The following is a 10,695-nucleotide window of genomic DNA, read 5'->3' as shown; positions in this document are numbered from 1 at the left end:
GCTGCAATAAATATGTTGCAAATAGCTCTTCATTTGACTGTGTACCTGAGGGTTGAATATCTGTCCTACATTTTGTTTCATTATGTATATATTTTTTTTTTTTGAGACAGAACCTGAAGCTGTCACCCTGGGTAGGCATCACAGCTCACAGCAACCTTGAACTCCTGGACTCAAGCAATTCTCCTGCCTCCGCCTCCCAAGTTGTGACAGGCACCTGTCACAACGCCCAGCTATTTTTTGGTTGCAGCCATCATTGTTGTTTGGTGAGTCTGGGCTGGATTTGAACCTACCAGCTCAGGCGTATGTGGCTGATGCCTTAGCCATTTGAGCCACAGGTGCCAAGCCTCATTATGTATTTTATATATATGCAAAATAGTAAAAAGGAATTATATGCCTCTAACAAATAAGCCCTTGTATTATTATTTTGTATTCTTTTCCTTCTCTGGAAAGTTTGCCTTAAGTATATTGTATGAAATAAAAGTTTTTGCCTCAAAATATATTGTGCTCTGGGTGGGCACAGGGATGTACATCTATACTGCTAGCAATCTGGGAGGCTGAGATGAGAGGATGTCTTGAGCTCAGGAGTTGGAGACCAGATTGAGTAAGAGCAACATGCCATCTCTACTAAAAATAGAAGATACAGTTAGCTGACTATCATTACAGACACCATTAGTCTCTGCTTCTCAGAAGGCTGATTCAGGAGGATTGCTTGAACCCTGGAGTTTCAGGTTGCTGTGAGCTAGGCTGATGCCATGGCACTGCAACCTGGGCAACAGGGCGAGATTCTGCCTCAACACATGTGTGTATATATACACATACAGACACACACATATGTACATATACAAGTACATATCTTATTATTATAATCTCCCTTGCTCTGTTTTGATGAATATTTCAATTAAATATCTTTCTCTTCTGCATTTTTTTTTTTTTTGAGACAGAGTCTCACTATGTCGTCCTAGGTAGAGTGCTGTGGTGTCACAGCTCACAGCAACCTCCAACTCTTGGGCTTAAGCAATTCTCTTGCCTCAGCTTCCCAAGTAGCTGGGACTACAGGCACCTGCCACAACTCCTGCCTACTTTTTTTATGTAGTTGTCATTGTTGTTTGGCCAGGTTTAAACCCACTAACCCTGGTGTGTGAGGCCTTTGCCCTAGCCACTGAGCTACAGGCACTGAGCCTCTTTCCTGCAATTTTTTTATTCCATTTTTATCGTTACATGTAAGATGAGTATCATTTAGATCAGGCGTTCTCAAACTGCAGCCCGCAGACCACATAAAGTAGTGTGAATTGTACTTGTTCCTGTTTTGTTTTTTACTTCAAAATAAGATATGTGCAGTGTGCATAGGAATTTGTTCATAGTTTTTTTTTTAAACTATAGTCCAGCCCTCCAATGATCTGAGGGACAGTGAATTGGTCCCCTGTTAAAAAAAAAATTCGTCCCCTGAGGATGCCTGATTTAGATTGTATATAGATGGATCTTGATGTATTTGTTTACTTATTTATTTTTTGTTGTTGTTGCAGTTTGGCTGGGGCTGGGTTCGAACCTGCCACCCTTGGTAATGGGGCTGGCACCCTAATCACTGAGCCACACTGAGTGGCTGAGCCTGATGTTTTTATTTTTAAATCCCTATCTTTATTTAGTGTCTGTCAGTTGATTGTGACATGTTGTGCATGAATATTTACATAATTCTTAAAAGAGAGGACTTACTGTTGATTAACTGTTTTCTTTGATTCTTGCATCTGTTTTCCCCCTTCTGTCTTCATTTGTGTCTCATTGATTTCTGTAGTAACATGCTTTGCTGGTTTTATTATTTGAGTGTGTGATTATAGGTATTTTTAATTGTAGTTACCATGGCACTTACACATTTTCAAAATATATTTTAAATTGGGAACAACAGTTATTATTAGTTTTTAATTTTTATTATTTATTTATTCATTTTTTTCAGAGACAGAGTCTCAGTTTATCACCCTTGATAGAGTGCTGTGGCACCACAGCTCACAGCAACCTCCAACTCCTGGGCTTAGGCAATTCTTTTGCCTCAGCATCCGGAGTAGCAGGGACTACAGGTGCCCACCACAATGTCCAGCTGCAGTTTTTGTTGCAGTTTGGCCAGGGCCAGATTCGAACCTGCCACCCTCAGTATTTGGGGCCGGCACCTTACCAACTGAGCCACAGGCGCTGCCCAGTTTTTAATTTTTAAATGTTCTTTTTTACATCTGTTTTCAATTATTTTATTGATGTCAGCAATTACATCTTCTTATATTGTACATGTAGACCCATTAGGAGAGGGTTAGTGCTAACTTTCTGTTTGAACTCTCAAGTATGATTAAAAGTGTTCCATGCACCATCATTATAACAATACAGAATTTCACGGAGGTGTACTTATCTTTCCCTGAGTTATTTATTGTTGCATTATTTATTTATTTACTTATTTATTTTTGATACAGAGTCTTACTACATCACACTAGGTAGAGTGCTGTGGCATCACACGTTGCTGTGGCAACCTCTAACTCTTGGGCTTAAGCGATTCTCTTCCCTCAGCCTCCCACGTAGCTGGGACTACAGGCACCCGCCACAATTCCTGGCTATTTTTTTTTTTTTTTTTTTGTAGTTGTTGTTGCAGTTGTCATTGATTTTTGACCTGCCCAGGCTGGGTTAGAACCCACCAGCCCCGTTGTAAGTGGCCAGCACATTACCCACTGAGCTACGGGTGCTGAGTCATATTTTTACATAATTTAGTGTTGTTGTCTAGCATCATTTCATTGTCAATGAAAGGGCATTTCATTGTCATTGACATTTCATATGTGCCAGCTTTTAGCACCTGTTTATCATGATAAATATTTATCTTTTCTTCATGTAGAAGGGCAGTTTTGCCGAATATCGTATATGTGCTTTGGAGTTTTTGTTCTTTCAGCACTTTGACTATATCACTCAACTTTCTTTTTTTGATGTGGAAGTTTGTGTTGATTACTCACTGTAATCTCACAGGAGCATGCTTAGAGATGACATGTCTGTTTTCTCTTGGTGCTTTCAACATTCTCTTCTTGTGTGTGACTTTCAAGTCCTTGTTCTTCATCCGTCTTGTTATGGGACTCTTTGTGTTTCTCCTTACTAGAGTATGGTGAGCTTCATGATATTTTATATCTTTTTTCTTACATTTGAGACTGCTCAGTCATTTTCATTGTGTTCTTCAACTTCAGAATTTGTTTATTTATGCTTTTATTTTCTTCAATATCTTCATTTTTGTGATGTTACTTAGTTGTCTGTATCATTCCCATGTGACCCGTTTAGCATTATTCGGATAACGTTAAAGTAATTTTGACATCTTTATATTTTATGGTTGAATGCAGATTATTTCTTTTGTTTGAGTTTAGCACCCTAGAGTTTGTACATGTTAGAGTCTTTCACTGATTTTTGAGAATGAGAAAAGCCACTTTTCACAAACTTTGTGATATGGTTTCATCCTTTAAGATTCTGACACACATTGTACTAAGACAGCAAAGACCATTACATTCTGACAGTGTTCTGCCTGTGGAAGTGTGTGGTTATTTTTTTAGTTGAAGCATTTTTCCACATTTCTTCTTAAGAGCTTGTCATCACTTGCTATACCTGAATCTGTTTGTTGTCTTAGAGTCTCTCTGCTGCTGTAACAATATTTCACCTTTGGTTTCAGCATCTCCTGTCTGTCTTATAGACTATAGCACCATTCCTTTTAGCACCCTTGATCCTGGGAGACAACAACTTTTCTCTGGAAAGGCCTGAAAACAAGAAAGATTAACACTGGCATCACTCTTTTTCTTTTGAGGACAAAGCTGGGATTTGGGAGTTTAGTTCTATTTTCACCATGCTCTATTATGATGGGGTATAAGTCTTTTGTGGGTAAATATGACAAACTTCTTTATGTTCTATTTGTCTCTTTTAGTTATTATTAACATTTACTAAGTTTTTCTTTTATATATTTCATATTATATATATGCACACACACAAACTTATTTATTTGTCTATTTATTTATTTGGAACTGAGTTTCTGTCACCCTGGGTGGAGTGCTATGTTGTCATAGCTCATAGCATCCTCAATATTCTGGGCTAAAGACATCTTCTTGCTTTAGCCTCATGAATTGCTAGGACTACAGCATTCTTTTTTTTTTTTTTTTAAATATGGAATGCTCCATGAATTTGCGTGTCATCCTTGCACAGGGGCCATGCTAATCTTCTCTGTATTGTTCCAATTTTAGTATATGTGCTGCCGAAGCGAGCACGGACTACAGCATTCTTAACTACTACTTGTGGTAGAAATAGGGTCCACACTTGCTCAGATTCATCTCAAACACCTGTGCTTAATGATCCATTTACCTGAGTCTTCCAGAGTTCTAGGATTACAAAAGTGAGCCAATGTACCCAGGCTCTATGTTGTCTCTACAACTTCTTTCCACTCACTTGCTATGCTGCAAATTCCTAGCTGGTTCTTAGAATTCCTCAAAATGCAGTGTATACATGCCATATTTATTTACCTTTAAGATAATAGTGCCTATGTATTGTATTATGCTATCTTCCTAATGTTCTTGGCATGATTTTGTAGATAAAATGTGTAATGTGTATTTACTCAATTCTGACAAAAAGTCAGTGGCTAAAGTTGCTTTTGTTTAAATTTCTTTCAGCTGTATCTAACCATACAGAACAAAAGCATTTGGAAGATTTGGACACAAATATTTTATTCCCAGAGATAATCCTGAGAAGATATTGAGGTTGTGCTCCTGAAAATTTAAACTTAACAAAAGACTGGGCAAGTGTGTCTGAGGGTAAGCAGCAGAAAGTATGTGACAGTGGACTTGACCACTGTTTAATGTCTACTCATACCAAAATCTTCCAATGTAGTAAATGTTTGAAAGTCTTCACACAATTGTCAAATCTTAGTAGACATAAGATGATATATACTGTAGGGAAAACTTTTCACTGTATAAAGTATGGGAAAGCCTGTAACCCATGCTCACATGTTACAAAACATGAGATAATTCATATTGGAGAAAAACAGTACAAATGTAGCAAAGTCTTCAAATCTGCCTCAAGCCTGTCTAAGTATAAGAGATGTCATAATGGAGAGAAACTCTGCAAGTGTGAAAATGGTGGCAAATGTCTTAGCCACAGATCAAAATATTATAACTCTGAGAGCATTGATAGTGGAGGAAAACCCTACAACTATGAAGACTGTGACAAACTTACCAAACAGTACATACACCTTTTTATACATAAAAGAATTCAATCTGGAGAGAAATGCCGCAAATGTCAAGAATGTGGAAAAGGCTTTCACAGTTTTTTAATCCCTTCTGGATATCAAAGAATTCATTCTGGAGAGAAACACTACAAATGTCAACAATGTGGCAAAGCCTTTAGGTGGTACTCAACCCTGTCTGTACATCAAATAATTCATTCTGGAAAGAAACCCTTCAAATATCAAGAATGTGGCAAAGCCTTTTACCATAACTCAGACCTTTCTAGACATCAAATAATTCATTCTGGAGAGAAACCCAACAAATGTCAACAATGTGGCAAAGCCTTTAATGATAATTCAGCCCTTACTAAACATCACAGAATTCATTCTTCTGAGAAACCATACAAATGTCAACAATGTGGCAAAGCCTTTAATCGGTACTCATACCTTCCTAGACATGGAAGAACTCATTCTAGAGAGAAACCCTTCAAATGTCAAGTATGTGGCAAAGCCTTTAACTGACACTCACAGCTTTCTAGACATCAAAGAATTCACTCTGGAGAGAAACCCTACAAGTGTCAACAATGTGGCAAAGCCTTTAACCAGCACTCAAACCTTTCTAGACATCAAAGAATTCATTCTGAAGAGAAAGCCTACAAATGTCAAGAATGTGGCAAAGCCTTTCACCATAACTCAGATCTTTGTGTACATCAAAGAATTCATTCTGGAGAGCAACCTTACAAATGTCAAAAATGTGGCAAAGCCTTTAATCAGTCCTCATACCTTTCTATACATCACAGAATTCATTCTGGAAAGAAACCCTACATATGTCAACAATGTGGCAAAGCCTTTACTGTTAGTTCATCCCTTTCTAAACATCAAAGAATTCATTCTGGAGACAAACCATACAAATGACAAGAACATGGCAAAGCCTTTCACCACTACTCAAACCTTTCTAGACATTAACAAGTTCATTCTGGAGAGAATACCTAGAGATGTTAAGAATGTGGCAAAGATGTTCACTACTACTCATGCCTTTCTGATCATCAAAGATTTCATTCTTGAGATAAACCCTACAAATGCCAAGAAAGTGGCAAAGACTTTAATCAATACTCAGACCTTTCTGTACATAAAAGAATTTATTCTGGAGAGAATGAGTAAATGTTAATAATGTGGCTAAGCCTGAATCAGTATGTGAAACATTTGTACATAAAATAATTCATTCTGGAGAGAAACCTTCTAAATATGAACAGTGTGGCAAACCCTTTACGTCACATTCAAACCTCCCCATAAGTAAAATAAATCATACAGGAGAGAAATCCTTGAAATATGAAGAATGTTGTAGTACCTTTACCTGGTGTTGATAACTTGCTAGGCACAAAAGCATTCAAACTAGGGAGAAATCCCCCAAGTGTGAACAGTGTGGCAATTCCTTTAACTGGAACTCAAATCTTCCCACACATAACAAAATTCACATTGGAAAGAAATCCCACAGATGTGAATAATGTGGCAAAAGTTTCTACTTGTCCCTCAGCCCTTAGTAAACATAAGAGAAATCATCCCAGAGAAATGATGTGACAATATGAAGATGTGGCAAAGCCTAATGCCAGTAGTGACAGTTTTCAGTACATAATAGAATTCATGTTCAAGAGAAACTACAAATGTGAAGAACTTGACAGATGTTTAACTTCTGCTCAAACCATTGTATAAATGAACAATTTATAACAGAGGAATCTCCAACAAATGGGAAGAAAGTTTTGAATCCTATAACCAGGATTCAGTGCATTTCACACATTTCAGTACATAACAGAATACATAGAGAAATTGTACATATGTCAAGAATGTGACAATGTCTTTAAATATTTCTCTGTAGGATTTTCTTTTCTTTTCTTCTCACTTTGTCCTCCTCACTAGAGTGCTGTGCTGTCATAGCTCACAGCAACCTCCAACTCTTGGGCTTAAGCGATTCTCTTGGCTTCAGCCTCCCCAGTAGCTGGGACTACAGGTGCCTGCCAAAATGCCCTGCTATATTTTGTTGTGGTTGTCACTGCAGTTTTTGCTGCCGGGTCTGGGATTGAACCTGCCACTCTTGTTATATAGGGCTGGCGCCCTACCCACTAAGCTACAGGCTCTGCCCTTCTCATGCTTTTCTAATCACAATTCATATGAACAAAATTCTCTACAAATGTCAAATCATGTCTCAAAGCCTTAAAGTTGTGTTTGTCCTGTTAGGTAGGGCTGAGGAAGGACGGGGTAGATACCAGGAGATCCTTTGACATCATAAGAGGAACAAAATGAGCAGAGGGGGCTTCCAAGAATGACAAGCTGGTATTTCAAGAAGGCTTCCAAAAAGTGAAGTGATGTTTGCTCTACAAAAATGAGTCTCTGGCTCAGCGCCTGTAGCTCAAGCAGCTAGGGTGCCAGCCACATACACCAGAGCTGACGGGTTAAAACAGCTGGGGCCTGCCAAACAACAAAGACAACTACAACCAAAAAAAAACAGATTGTTAAGGTCTTGATAACCAGAGAGGGGAGGAAGAGTCAGTGATGGACAACTCAAGCTCAGTCCAAGGTCTACTTTCTGATGCTGGGGTGGCTGTTGGGGAGCTGTCTCTCTGTCACAGTAAACAAACTGATGTTAATAACATTAGAGCCACTCCTCTGCTCTCCCTGGATATTCAGGGCTTCCGTTTCCCTCTCCTATATCTGTCTTAAGAACAGAAGGCAAGGTGCCGCCTGTAGCTCAAGCTTCTCAGGTGTCACCCACCTACATCGGAGCTGGGGAGTTGGAATCCTGCCGGACTAGCCAAACAATGACAACTACAACCGAAAAAAAAGGCCCGCCCCGCGAAACTGCAACAATAAAATAGCCAGACATTGTGGCGGGTGCCTGTAATCCCAGCTACTCTGGAGGCTGAGGCAAGAGAATCGCCTAAGCCCAAGAGCTGGAGGTTGCTGTGGGCTGTGACGCCACAGCGCCCTATCTAGGGTGACAAAAAAAAAAACCAAAACATAAAAAACATAAAACCCCCCAAAAAACAACAACAAAAAAACATTAAAAAACACAAAAAAACCCCAAAACAAACAAACAAAAAACAAAAAGAAAATTATTTGCACATTATTTAATGAGTTCTGATTTATATAAAAAGACAGTCTTCTTCAAATGTTTTGTTTATTTCTATGTCCTCTATTAGGTGTTGTCTTCTGTTTTTTATCAACCTAAGTGTTCTTTGTTACACAGTCAGGGGACACTGGCCATCAATTCCCAAAATATTGTACTCGGCTTCCTCCTAACATTTTAAAATTTGAAGATCTTCTCTCTCAAGGGATGTCACTTCATAAGGGAGATCTCCTTTTTATATTTTCTATCAATTGTCTGTCTAGTAGAGCTACAATTTTAGCTAGAGATTGTATTCTCTTAGTCTTCCTCTGAAAACTGAGCAAAATTATTATTGCCCTGTTATATGCATTACTTTCACTTCTATATATTTGTAGATTTCAGAATCAAGTGCTTTGGAGTATCTGTGTATTTCTATGGTATTTTTATTTTTATTTTCATTTTCTTTTCTTTTTTTTTTTTTTGAGACAGAGCCTCACTATGTTGTCCTCCGTAGAGTACTCTGCTGTCACAGCTCACAGCAACCTCAACTCTTGGGCTTAAGCAATTCTCTTGCCTCAGCCTCCCAAGTAGCTGGGACTACAGGCAGCCGCCACAATGCCTGGCTATTTTTTGGCTGCAATTGTCATTGTTCTGTGACAGGTCTGGCTGGATTCAAACCTGTTGGCCCTGGTGTAGTGGCCAGTGCCCTGGCCACTGAGCTACAGGCTCTGAGCCTCCTGTAGTATTTTTATAAATAGTCATGGTCTATGAACTTTTATCTGCAATAAATATCTACAATTTTGTCACTTGAAGTTTCTATGCTAAATATTGTTTTTATGGAGTGCAATGGGTGGATCATGTCAATTCTATGGTTGTTGAAGTGTAGAATTTCAGTCACAAAAATTAAGAAAATTATTTTTATTTCACATAAAGTAATTATGTAGGCTGGCCTATGTCCTATGCTTGTAATCTGAGACCTCTGGGAGGGTAAAGGTGATGAACTGCATGAGCTTAGAATTTCAAGCCCAACCCCACAATAGGGAGACCCAGTCTCTACTAAAAATAGGAATACTTGTCATAGGTAATGGTGCACACCTATAGTCACACTTAGTAGGGAGGCTGAGATATATGGATAGCTCAAGGCCAAGAATTTGACGTTGCCATGAGCAATGACACCACAACACTCTACTCAGGGTGACAGAGTAAGTCTGTCTCAATAAAAAAAACAAAATACATTATTTATTTTTGTTAGGTATAACAGGATTTTTCATAAGAATTTATGAAATTATTGATATAGTCAGTGTAATATCTACAAACTAAATAACATGATGTGTTATACTTACTTTATAACATGTGATGAGGGTGACTGAAGTTGGTTTTTCCAAGTAAAGGCAAGATGATAAAACTTTTGGAATTATCTTGATTGGTAGTACTTGTGATGGGTTTTATTATATGAATATTTCCACTATTGTGCAAGTATGTGTATGTCTATCATAATGCTTAAATAATGAAAAAAGTATTTTAATATAATTATTGAACTCGGCTGGGCATCCGTAGCTCAGTGGTTAGGGCACCTGGCCACAAGCACGGGGGATGATGGGTTTGATCCAGCCTGGGCCTGCTAAACAAAAATAGCCGGTGTTGTGGTGGGTGCCTGTAGTTCCAGCTACTAGGGAGGCTGAGGTAAGAGAATATCTTGAGCCCAAGAGTTGAAGGTTGCTGTGAGCTATGATACCAGAGTGCACTATAGGGGGGGACAAAGTGAGACTGTCTCAATAAAAATAAATAAATAAATGAAACTATGTAACATATTGCTCATTATCCCTTTTTCATTACAAATTTTATTCCTGCACATTGTAATAGTAAATTTTGAGGTTTGCACCAGGTGTGACAATGGCAGGCAAATGAGTAGCAGATAGTTTGACATTAGAATTGAAAAGAGAGCAGTCTAAATGTCCCTCTGTGTGTGACAGTGAAGTTACTAAAAGTCTTTGTGCAAGATTGTATCTGTCAGTGGTACTGAGAGATGCCATTCTTACCTTCATGACACTAGTGTATTTTCCTAACAATCTGTGAGTTACAGCAGTGTGTCTTCTAGACATTAAAGTGGAAGGAACCCTATGATCTGCCAGGGCCACACCCAGGTGCTGAGTCCTGCCCAGGTGCTGAGCCGGCCCAGCCTTTACCTGCCACTTCTCCTGGCTCCACAGCCCTGGTTACCCAGCTCAGCCCCCAGGTGTCTGCTGCTTGGTGCCGTCCACAGTGGGAGGAGAAGTTGGTGCTGTGCTCATCTGTGCTTTTTTTGGAGCCTCACGGCCCAGCAGTTTAGATTAATTAGTGAGGTTCAGTAATCCCTGGAGTTTGTGGATGTACTTATCTGACT

At 38.9% G+C, this 10,695-nt stretch overlaps 1 non-coding gene across 1 annotated transcript; it reads right to left on the bottom strand.

Annotated features, from left to right (window-relative positions):
- Positions 1-4,155: 4,155 nt before the first annotated feature.
- Positions 4,156-4,262, bottom strand: LOC128573154 (U6 spliceosomal RNA). The gene has a single exon (XR_008376324.1). It is a non-coding gene; the product is annotated as a U6 spliceosomal RNA (small nuclear RNA).
- Positions 4,263-10,695: the final 6,433 nt, after the last annotated feature.

The sequence above is a fragment of the Nycticebus coucang genome, chromosome 20 (assembly GCF_027406575.1).
Source record: "Nycticebus coucang isolate mNycCou1 chromosome 20, mNycCou1.pri, whole genome shotgun sequence".
In the NCBI taxonomy this organism is placed as follows: Eukaryota; Metazoa; Chordata; class Mammalia; order Primates; family Lorisidae; genus Nycticebus; species Nycticebus coucang.
Note: the sequence above shows the minus strand (reverse complement) of the source record. Positions and strands in the feature narration are given on the sequence as shown.